An 8,311-nucleotide genomic window follows, 5' to 3' on the forward strand; every position below is an offset into this window, starting at 1 on the left:
ATAGTTTTGACAACTAAATTTGACAACAAGATTGAGATAGAAACACTTGTGAGTTCGACCGAGCAATGCTCTAACAGTTTATTTTTATAATTGAAATATCACAGGTTATACGTTAATCAATCAAATGAGATATATCCATCCTTATTTTTGGGATACCACTTGATTTATTCTTGGGTATTGATCTTTGGAATCGTCTAAGTATTATCACACGCAAATTAGGTTCATGGACTTGTTTCTGTAAACTTTTTGATTGTAGGAGAAAGAGATAACTCTAAATATTATTCCTTGATTGAGATATATTGAGTTGAACTCTCAGAATTGTATTTAAGTTTGTCCATACAGGTTTCCTAAGAAAAAGTTGGTGGTGTATTTTGGATCCCCCATGTTTTCAATTGGTATCAAAGAAGGAAAACATGTTTAAGACCTAAAAAGTCCGTGTTTAAATAAATATGACTATATGGACAAGAGTGCAATCTCGATAAACGTATCACCAGTATAAAATCATTCATACGACTTTCAAGGTTGGGTTCATGTGAGAAAACTGTCACATCTAAGGCATCATCTAAAACTGTGAATAACTGGGAGACTCGCTTAGAGGAACTATTGGATGAACTTTCTAACGAAAGTGATGCTGATATTGATAAATATCCTGATGAGGAAGTCTTATAATATACCAAACTATTTGACCATCTTATTAAAAAAAAGGTCAAGGTCATGTATGATTGGTTTTCTGACTCCTCTCTGTCGAGAAAACAAGAAATTGAGAAAGCTCTTTAAAGGTTAAGATTGTGAATATAAAATAATACAACCCCTTCTTAAAGATCGTGAAGACGATGTGCGTTCAAAAAATTCTAAATGTGAAAATCTTCGTAGAATTCTCATTGAAGAAAAACTTGCAGAGAACAAAGAAAGGGCTAACTGTCAACAATTTTTTTTTGAAGAAAGGGAAAGTGCTTTTCTCACTCGAGATAGAAAAATAGAGGGTGATTTAACTGTTGTTATTGATAAAATCAAGATGTTGGAAGAATACTTGAAAACTAGTTCAAAAAAATTAACGATTATACTAGGAGCAAGCAAATATCATCATGATACACGGGGATTGTACTATGAGGGAATAGATTTTCCAAGTATTAGCAAAGAGGTAAAGTTTGTCAAGGCTAGTTCTTCTTCTCAACTAAAGGTTTCCACTGATGGAAAAAGTGAAATACCTACACTGGCAGTTAATGTTCGAAAGAGTAAATTATATCAACCTCAAAAATCATCACACACGAATCCAGGTAATAACGTTCGTTATGGTTGCTATTATTGCGAAAATAAAGGTCACCTGCAAAGGGGATGTCGTTTTCGTATAAGGAATGAAAGACTTCACGATGTTCTTATTTTGCGTCACAAGAAGTGATCAAACCTGGATCATATGTTAAGGCTAATACTCTTGACATTACTGGTTGCCAACGTCCAACCTTTAGGCAAAGGAATCAGTATTGTGACAAGCCTAGATTTGCCTATAAAAATCATACAAAGCTTTTTCACAATTTTAATGATTATCAAAAGGATAACTTTGTAAAGATGGAGACAAGATCCGATGTTCCCGGTTGGAAAAAGACTACGTTGCAAAAGAATAGTCATTCCCTTAAAGAAATCATGAAGAGAATATTTATGGGAAAAAGGTTCTGGTTTCCTAAAAGCACCCATAATAGATACCGAATAAGGGTTTGTCAGAAACACATAATCACACAGTTTCGAACCTTCAGACAAGGGTTGATCATAAGATTTTTGATATCATACACATATTAACCGATTACAAGGCATTAGAAGGACATGGAAAATGATAAATACAGGTAAGATTTCTATCTCCTTATCCCTTTGTAATTCACCTAATATAAACTGTGTTAAAGACATAACAGGTATTAAACAAGGGAGTATATCAAAGAGTCTTGTTGTTCATGATGGGAATTTGATAGATGCCTACCATAACATAACTTGATTATCATAAATTGTGCCTCCTCCTATAACATGAAAGGAGGACGCACAACATTCTCAAGAAAGGTAACCAATTCCTTTTTGACACGCACTGTATCTTGTTTTGTGCACTTTCTATCTTGTGATTTTAATTTTCTCCATAAGGTTACTCTTTGAAAGTTTATGTCAAGAATCTTGATATCAACTACCTCTTGAGCTTTAAATTTATATTTATTGAGCTATGATCAAGGTTTATTTATATATGCCCGCATGACGTATCTTGGAAATTTGTTTGGTCACAAACTTCACGTGTTTACGAACCCGTAACCGTGTGGGTTCCAAAGCCGGTCCAAAATTATGAAAGTAACGAGTTAAACATCTTTAGAAGATTCTAGAAAGGATCTCTCTTCCTTCAGTTTTCTTGACCTAGAGACTGTGTATAATATATGTATTCAAGGTACGCTTACCTTGTATTATATATAAGTGCTGGAATAACTCGTGAATGTTCACAAACCATGGATGTTTCTTATATTTCAAACAACACAAAGGAAGATAAAAAGAAGGTGGAGGATAATGGTTCCACATGAATTGTTGAGTTTTATGATAATCCTGTCACCATATCCTGTTACTTTGGTCAAGAACATACAAAGTCAAGATCGGTTCAGATGTCCCATGATTTGGTCGGAAATATTATCAGGACATCAAAGTGGTGTTCAAATAATTTTTTGCTGGCAAAAGAGATCTCAAGCTTCTTAATTCAGAATTTGAAAAAGCTTATGATGATCTTGATTCTCTCAAAACACAAGTTGCATACTACATATGAATTACATTTTTCCTTATTTTGTTTTCTATGTTAGTTACTTCTTGTGAGAATTTATTCTTTCTTTTGATAAGGATAACTAGGGTTTGATATAGAAAATATTGTGATTACACAAGCTATTTCCAACGGTTTTCATCTTGCATGTTTTTAGATTAATTTATTTAAATTCTTGTGTTATTGGAAGATGAACTTGCAGTATGTAATCATTGTTGGTTTAAATATTGCAAAGTCTTATGAGATATATATTTGTCCTTTACTTTTTTGTAAATTGAACTAGTATCTCATATATGCTCAGAAGTTAAATCTATTATGTTTTTTTTTATAAACTAAAAATAGAACAAACTCTTTGAGAATTTTCTCGCAGTATCGATCTACTCGTGATCACACTTCTTTGTTATTACTACACTATACACTCCGCAAGATTTTCTTATGTTGAGTCATACCGATTAAAATTATCTCTTTGTTCGTAACTGATGTTGAGTTTAATTTGAGTCGATGTTCAGGATACAAATCCATGTGATTTGTTAATGTCCGAAAAAATCATTCATTTTCTTTAAAGTAAGGTCACTCATATTGTTCTCTTGGGAATGACATCAAATGGGGAAGAGTTCTTAAATGCACTGGTGCTTAATTGTTATATCTTTGTGGGGTGTGTGGTTGTGGAATCTAAAGTGGATGTTATAGATGGGGAAAAACGATTTGCTGGTATTTTAGGAAAGTGAAGAGACGACGTTTCGGGAGAGACTCCTCAACCGAGCAAATTTCTTAACCTCACACAGATGCATTGCACGGGAGTGCTTTAAGTTCGAGAGATCGATCTGTAGGACTCCGGCCTAAACCAAGTCAATGGACGTTCCAGAATCAATTCGGTCACAAAGAGGGAGATGGGTTGATCTGTAGGAGGGAAGCTGAGAATTGTGTGGGATCAATGATGATCAAGGATTGTGGATGTGTTGTAGGTTTCTGCAAATGATGAATAGGTTCGAATTATTAAGAGAGTGTTGCTCACACGATGATCTTGGTTAGACGATGGATTTTCTGTTCAGTATCTCGTGGATTTTCTGTATCTTTTTCATGGATTCAGAGACTTATTTATATTGTCAGAATAGTGAACACATTGATCCCAGTAAGTGTGACGGTTTCTGGAGTGAAAGAGTGGGAAAGTGGGAGATCGTGGTAAAATCAATTCCATGTCGTGTGAAGACTTGATTTATCATGCACCCACCACTTTGCTAACTCCTCCAACCGTTTGCACGACTTACTCACATTTCTCATCGTGGATGAACACACGTGTCGTGGGCCGCCAGACCAAAACCATAATTGATATTCCCCATGTGACGTGATTGATGTCTCACGAACGTGGAGTCTGCAAAGCAGACGTGTATTTGATTAGTCAGTCGTTGACTTGATTAGACAATGAGTCTAAGTTTTGTTGAATTGAGCATGATTGACGAATACTCAGTGATTCATGGATTGAACATGTTATAGTTCTTGAATGATATTGATATTGCTCGTCTGAGCAAATATTGTAAATTCGACGAATTGTTGAATATTGAGTAATGTTCGGCGGAATATTGATAGTTGGATCAATATTCGAGCAACTGAGCGAGTATTGCTCAATTCGATAAATTACTGAATATTGATAGTTGTATCCATATTCGAGCAACTGAGCAAGTATTGCTCAATTCGATAAATTACTGAACATTGATAGTTGTATCAATATTCGAGCAACTGAGAAAGTATTGCTCACTTCGATAAATTACTGAATTGATAGTTGGATCAATATTCGAGCAACTGAGCAAGTATTGCTCACTTCGATAAATTACTGAATATTGATAGTTGGATCAATATTCGAGCAATTGAGCAAATATTAATCATTCGATGAATTATTGGTAACGCGACCCAATAAAATATTAATTAAAATATTGGTAGCCTACCAAATATTATACTAGTATAACCGTTTCCACGGTGGAATGGTCGACCGAAGAACTTGACGAAACGACACCACTACGTGATTTCTCAAGTGCAAAGACTCGAACCTCAATTTTAACAAAATAGCTTGTAGATAAAAATTAGAGTGACACATGCACAGTTAAGGGTTAGAGACTTGAACTTTATAATTTCTCTTCCCTCTAAAAAATCACTGGTTGCAGAACAAAAATTTAATTTCAAGCTTTACCAAGGAGTTTCATTTTTTCTAGATTTACGGGCTTGTGAGTCGATCGGAAGGAGCCTAGAAACTCTAAAATACTCGATCATTCATGTAATGCGTAAGGATATACAAAGTTATCTGCAGGTACTTCAAATGTGTACACCACCAGGAATGAATAAGAGAACATTGAATACAGACCTGTCACCTTTGTGCATAAACCGACTGCAACATGCAGTAGTGCATGCCGCTTGGCACGTTTTTAAAGATTTAATTTATTGAATTGCCCTTGCTCTTATTAACAAGAGCTGCAGAGCAATAAACATTTAAACTTCCTCAAGGATCCATTCATTTGGAATACATCTTTCCTTTTCCATTTCTACGTAAGGCTTCAGCACATCCTCAAACCGACCTCCTTGTCAAAAAGCCCCACAAATCCATTAAACGTGTCAGTATTCTTAGCCACACTTTCTCACCCATCTTATATAGTATCGTTTGACATTCCTTATATAACCCACCCCTACCAAATGTATGTTTCAGCGAATTGTATATTTCAACAGTTGCCCTGCTCCCAACTTCATGCATCGTGTTGAACACTACGAGAGCCTCCTCATACAATGCAGCCTGTCCATAAGCTTTAAACTTCCTGCATACACTTCAAAACTTGGCACAACTCCTTTCTCTGTCATGTGCAAGAGAATTTGTGTGGTATCTTCATGAACCCCACCTTTCCCACAAGAAAATATCAAACCCTCTGCAATTGAACAACATCTGCATTAAGAAAACACAGTCACAATCCAGAAGTAAATAGACAAGATGCATTAGTATAATTTGTACATCAACTAAAAATGCAATTTTAAGAATTAGCAGTAGTGCGGTAACCTTTAAATGAAGAGATACGAAATTAGCTAACACTGAAAACGGATAATATCCACTAATGAGTTGCTTAACACACAAGCTGGGATTTAAAAAGAAAAAGGAGTTAAAAATGGCAAACCACCATGTCAGGTCTCCGAATGGAAGTGTCATTCAGAACAAGAGCTTAAAAATGTGGCGTGGTGTATAAATACGGTGGAAGTGAGTGCGAAATCATTGGCTTCTTTTTCTTTCACACATCAGGTTAGACCAAACCCATTTAATATAGAGACACAAAAGAACCACAAATTAAGTCCGGTGGTTGAGGCGCAGCTCCTTCAATGGCACTCCTTGCTAGCACACTACAATTGCATAGTTTAGAAGGCTCATAAGAGGCACCAAGGAACATAAGGAGGTGATCAGTTTCAATTTTTTTATTTTTAGGTCAATAAAACACCTCGTCGTAGAGATGGAAAGTAGATCGGCAACCTCTTTCTTTCGAATCTCAGCAAGGAGATTTTGTAACAATCCAAGGAGATGAATCCTACTCAGATCCAGATGAATTTTACAGTTTTTGTGATAAGTGCGCAGACATTAGAAAGAATCCCTATATCAGTTTTTGATAGACAGCAAATCTAATGACACCCATAATTACGCATAAAAAAAGGTATATCAAGATCAAACACTATTCATCCTAATTGGGTTTCTTTGTGTAACTGACAGTCATCTACTTTATAAGCTTTTGACTATTAAGCACACTCGAAACAGTGTTCACCCAATGGGGTGAGCCTAATGCACCAACATTTCTCATAGGTTCAACTTCAAAACATTAACATTTCTCATAGGTTCATCTTGGCAGAACTTTCCAAATACAGTGTGCCTATTTTCTTCATAATCACTAACATTTCTAGTTCATTATTAGCACAGCAACAATCAATCAAACAAATTTGTAAAGCTTCGAAATAGCTAACATTTATCACATAATCAAATACATATGGTATGGAAACCGAACTGAAGAAATGAGCACCGAAAACTAACCTCAAGTGCGTCAATTGATTTCAAAACACCCTTTTGAACAAAACTCTTCATAATATCATCTGCAAACATAAGCTCAATAGTCTGATGGTAAACCCTCAAATTCTCAACCTCATGAACCTCAATTCTACACAAATTCGACAAACCCCCAGAATTCTTATGACAATCAACAATCAAATTAGCAAAAACTGGACTGTTTTCACTCAAAACCTTAGAATCTAATTCCAACACTAATCAGCAATCATGTCAGACCTTACAGTAAAATTGTTTTGAAGATTTTGAGTGTGTAGAATTACAACTTGAACCGCAGAAGCGATACCACCAGCACTTGCACTTCAACCACCACTGCAACACCCATTTCAGTTCAGCTGCAACATATCTTGTACATCACCACCAAACTACAACATAAACTCCATAACACCCATTGCTGCAGCTGCACCAACAAGAACATCAGCCTCAACCATCGCAATTGCATCCTTACCGGCATCACTTAGCAGCATCATCTCTGCAAACCCAATTAGACCCTGCAATTCACACTATCAATTCATAACCTAAATTCATTCCCTGCAACTCAAATTCAAATCCCAGATCCAATTCGAACAGAACCCATTCTTCTGAACTTTATGGACTTCCGAATGCCCATGAATCTCCACCATTTATCTCCATCAATTACCACAAACCATCAGCAACAACACCATGCCCTAATTGCAGTTTCAGGAACCCTAGATTCTCTTTTCCATAGCTAATTTCTTAACAGCAGCTTCATCATCTCTTCATTCCACTCATATCAGCTTCCTTGTTCTTGTCTCGATCCAGGTTCATGTCATCTTCAAATCCACCATCTTAGCTTGAATTTCACTTCTCAGCTTCAGATTCCTCATTTCCATCAGACCCATATCAAGTCTACCATCATTAAATACCCTCCTTCTTGAAAATCAACAACCGAATTCCTCACAACCTCCAACATCTCCCATGAATTTCTATGTATCTACCTGTGAGTAATTCAAATCTCCGTCGACGAATTCAGTAAACTCACCAACATCAATCAAGCCCAAAACAAATTCTCTTTCTGAAATTCGTCGATTTCATTTCTTGATATCTCTGGATTATTCACTCAACCATCAGAAGGAGCAAATCTTCTCTCAATTTCTGTGAACCAAAATCGAAAGAAGAAGGAAGATAAAGGAAAAAAAACAATTGAAATTTGCAGGTGGTCGGATTCGACCCTTTACCTCTTCCTTCGGTTTTACTAAACTACCCCTCAAAAATTATAACATTTCCAACCTCCATGTCCTTTTTTTTGTGCCCACGAAATTTACGCGATTACCCTTCATTTTGCGCTGTATTTACGCTAGTTTTAGTGAGAAATGGAAACATGAAGGGGCTCTTTAGTCCTTTCATTGTTGATTGAAAAAGTTTTGGGACACCAAAATTCAATCTTTTTGTGTCAATTGATCACTTAGGATTTACAAAAAAGTGGCCATATAAAGGTC

The 8,311-nt window shown here is 36.0% G+C and overlaps 1 long non-coding RNA gene across 1 annotated transcript; it reads right to left on the bottom strand.

Annotated features, from left to right (window-relative positions):
* Positions 1 to 5,023: 5,023 nt before the first annotated feature.
* Positions 5,024 to 7,984, bottom strand: LOC113355227. The gene is made up of 2 exons (XR_003362215.1): positions 6,822 to 7,984; positions 5,024 to 5,699 (listed from the first exon to the last, which is right to left on the bottom strand). It is a non-coding gene; the product is annotated as an uncharacterized LOC113355227 (long non-coding RNA).
* Positions 7,985 to 8,311: the final 327 nt, after the last annotated feature.

The sequence above is a fragment of the Papaver somniferum genome, chromosome 3, assembly GCF_003573695.1.
Source record: "Papaver somniferum cultivar HN1 chromosome 3, ASM357369v1, whole genome shotgun sequence".
Lineage (NCBI taxonomy): Eukaryota > Viridiplantae > Streptophyta > Magnoliopsida > Ranunculales > Papaveraceae > Papaver > Papaver somniferum.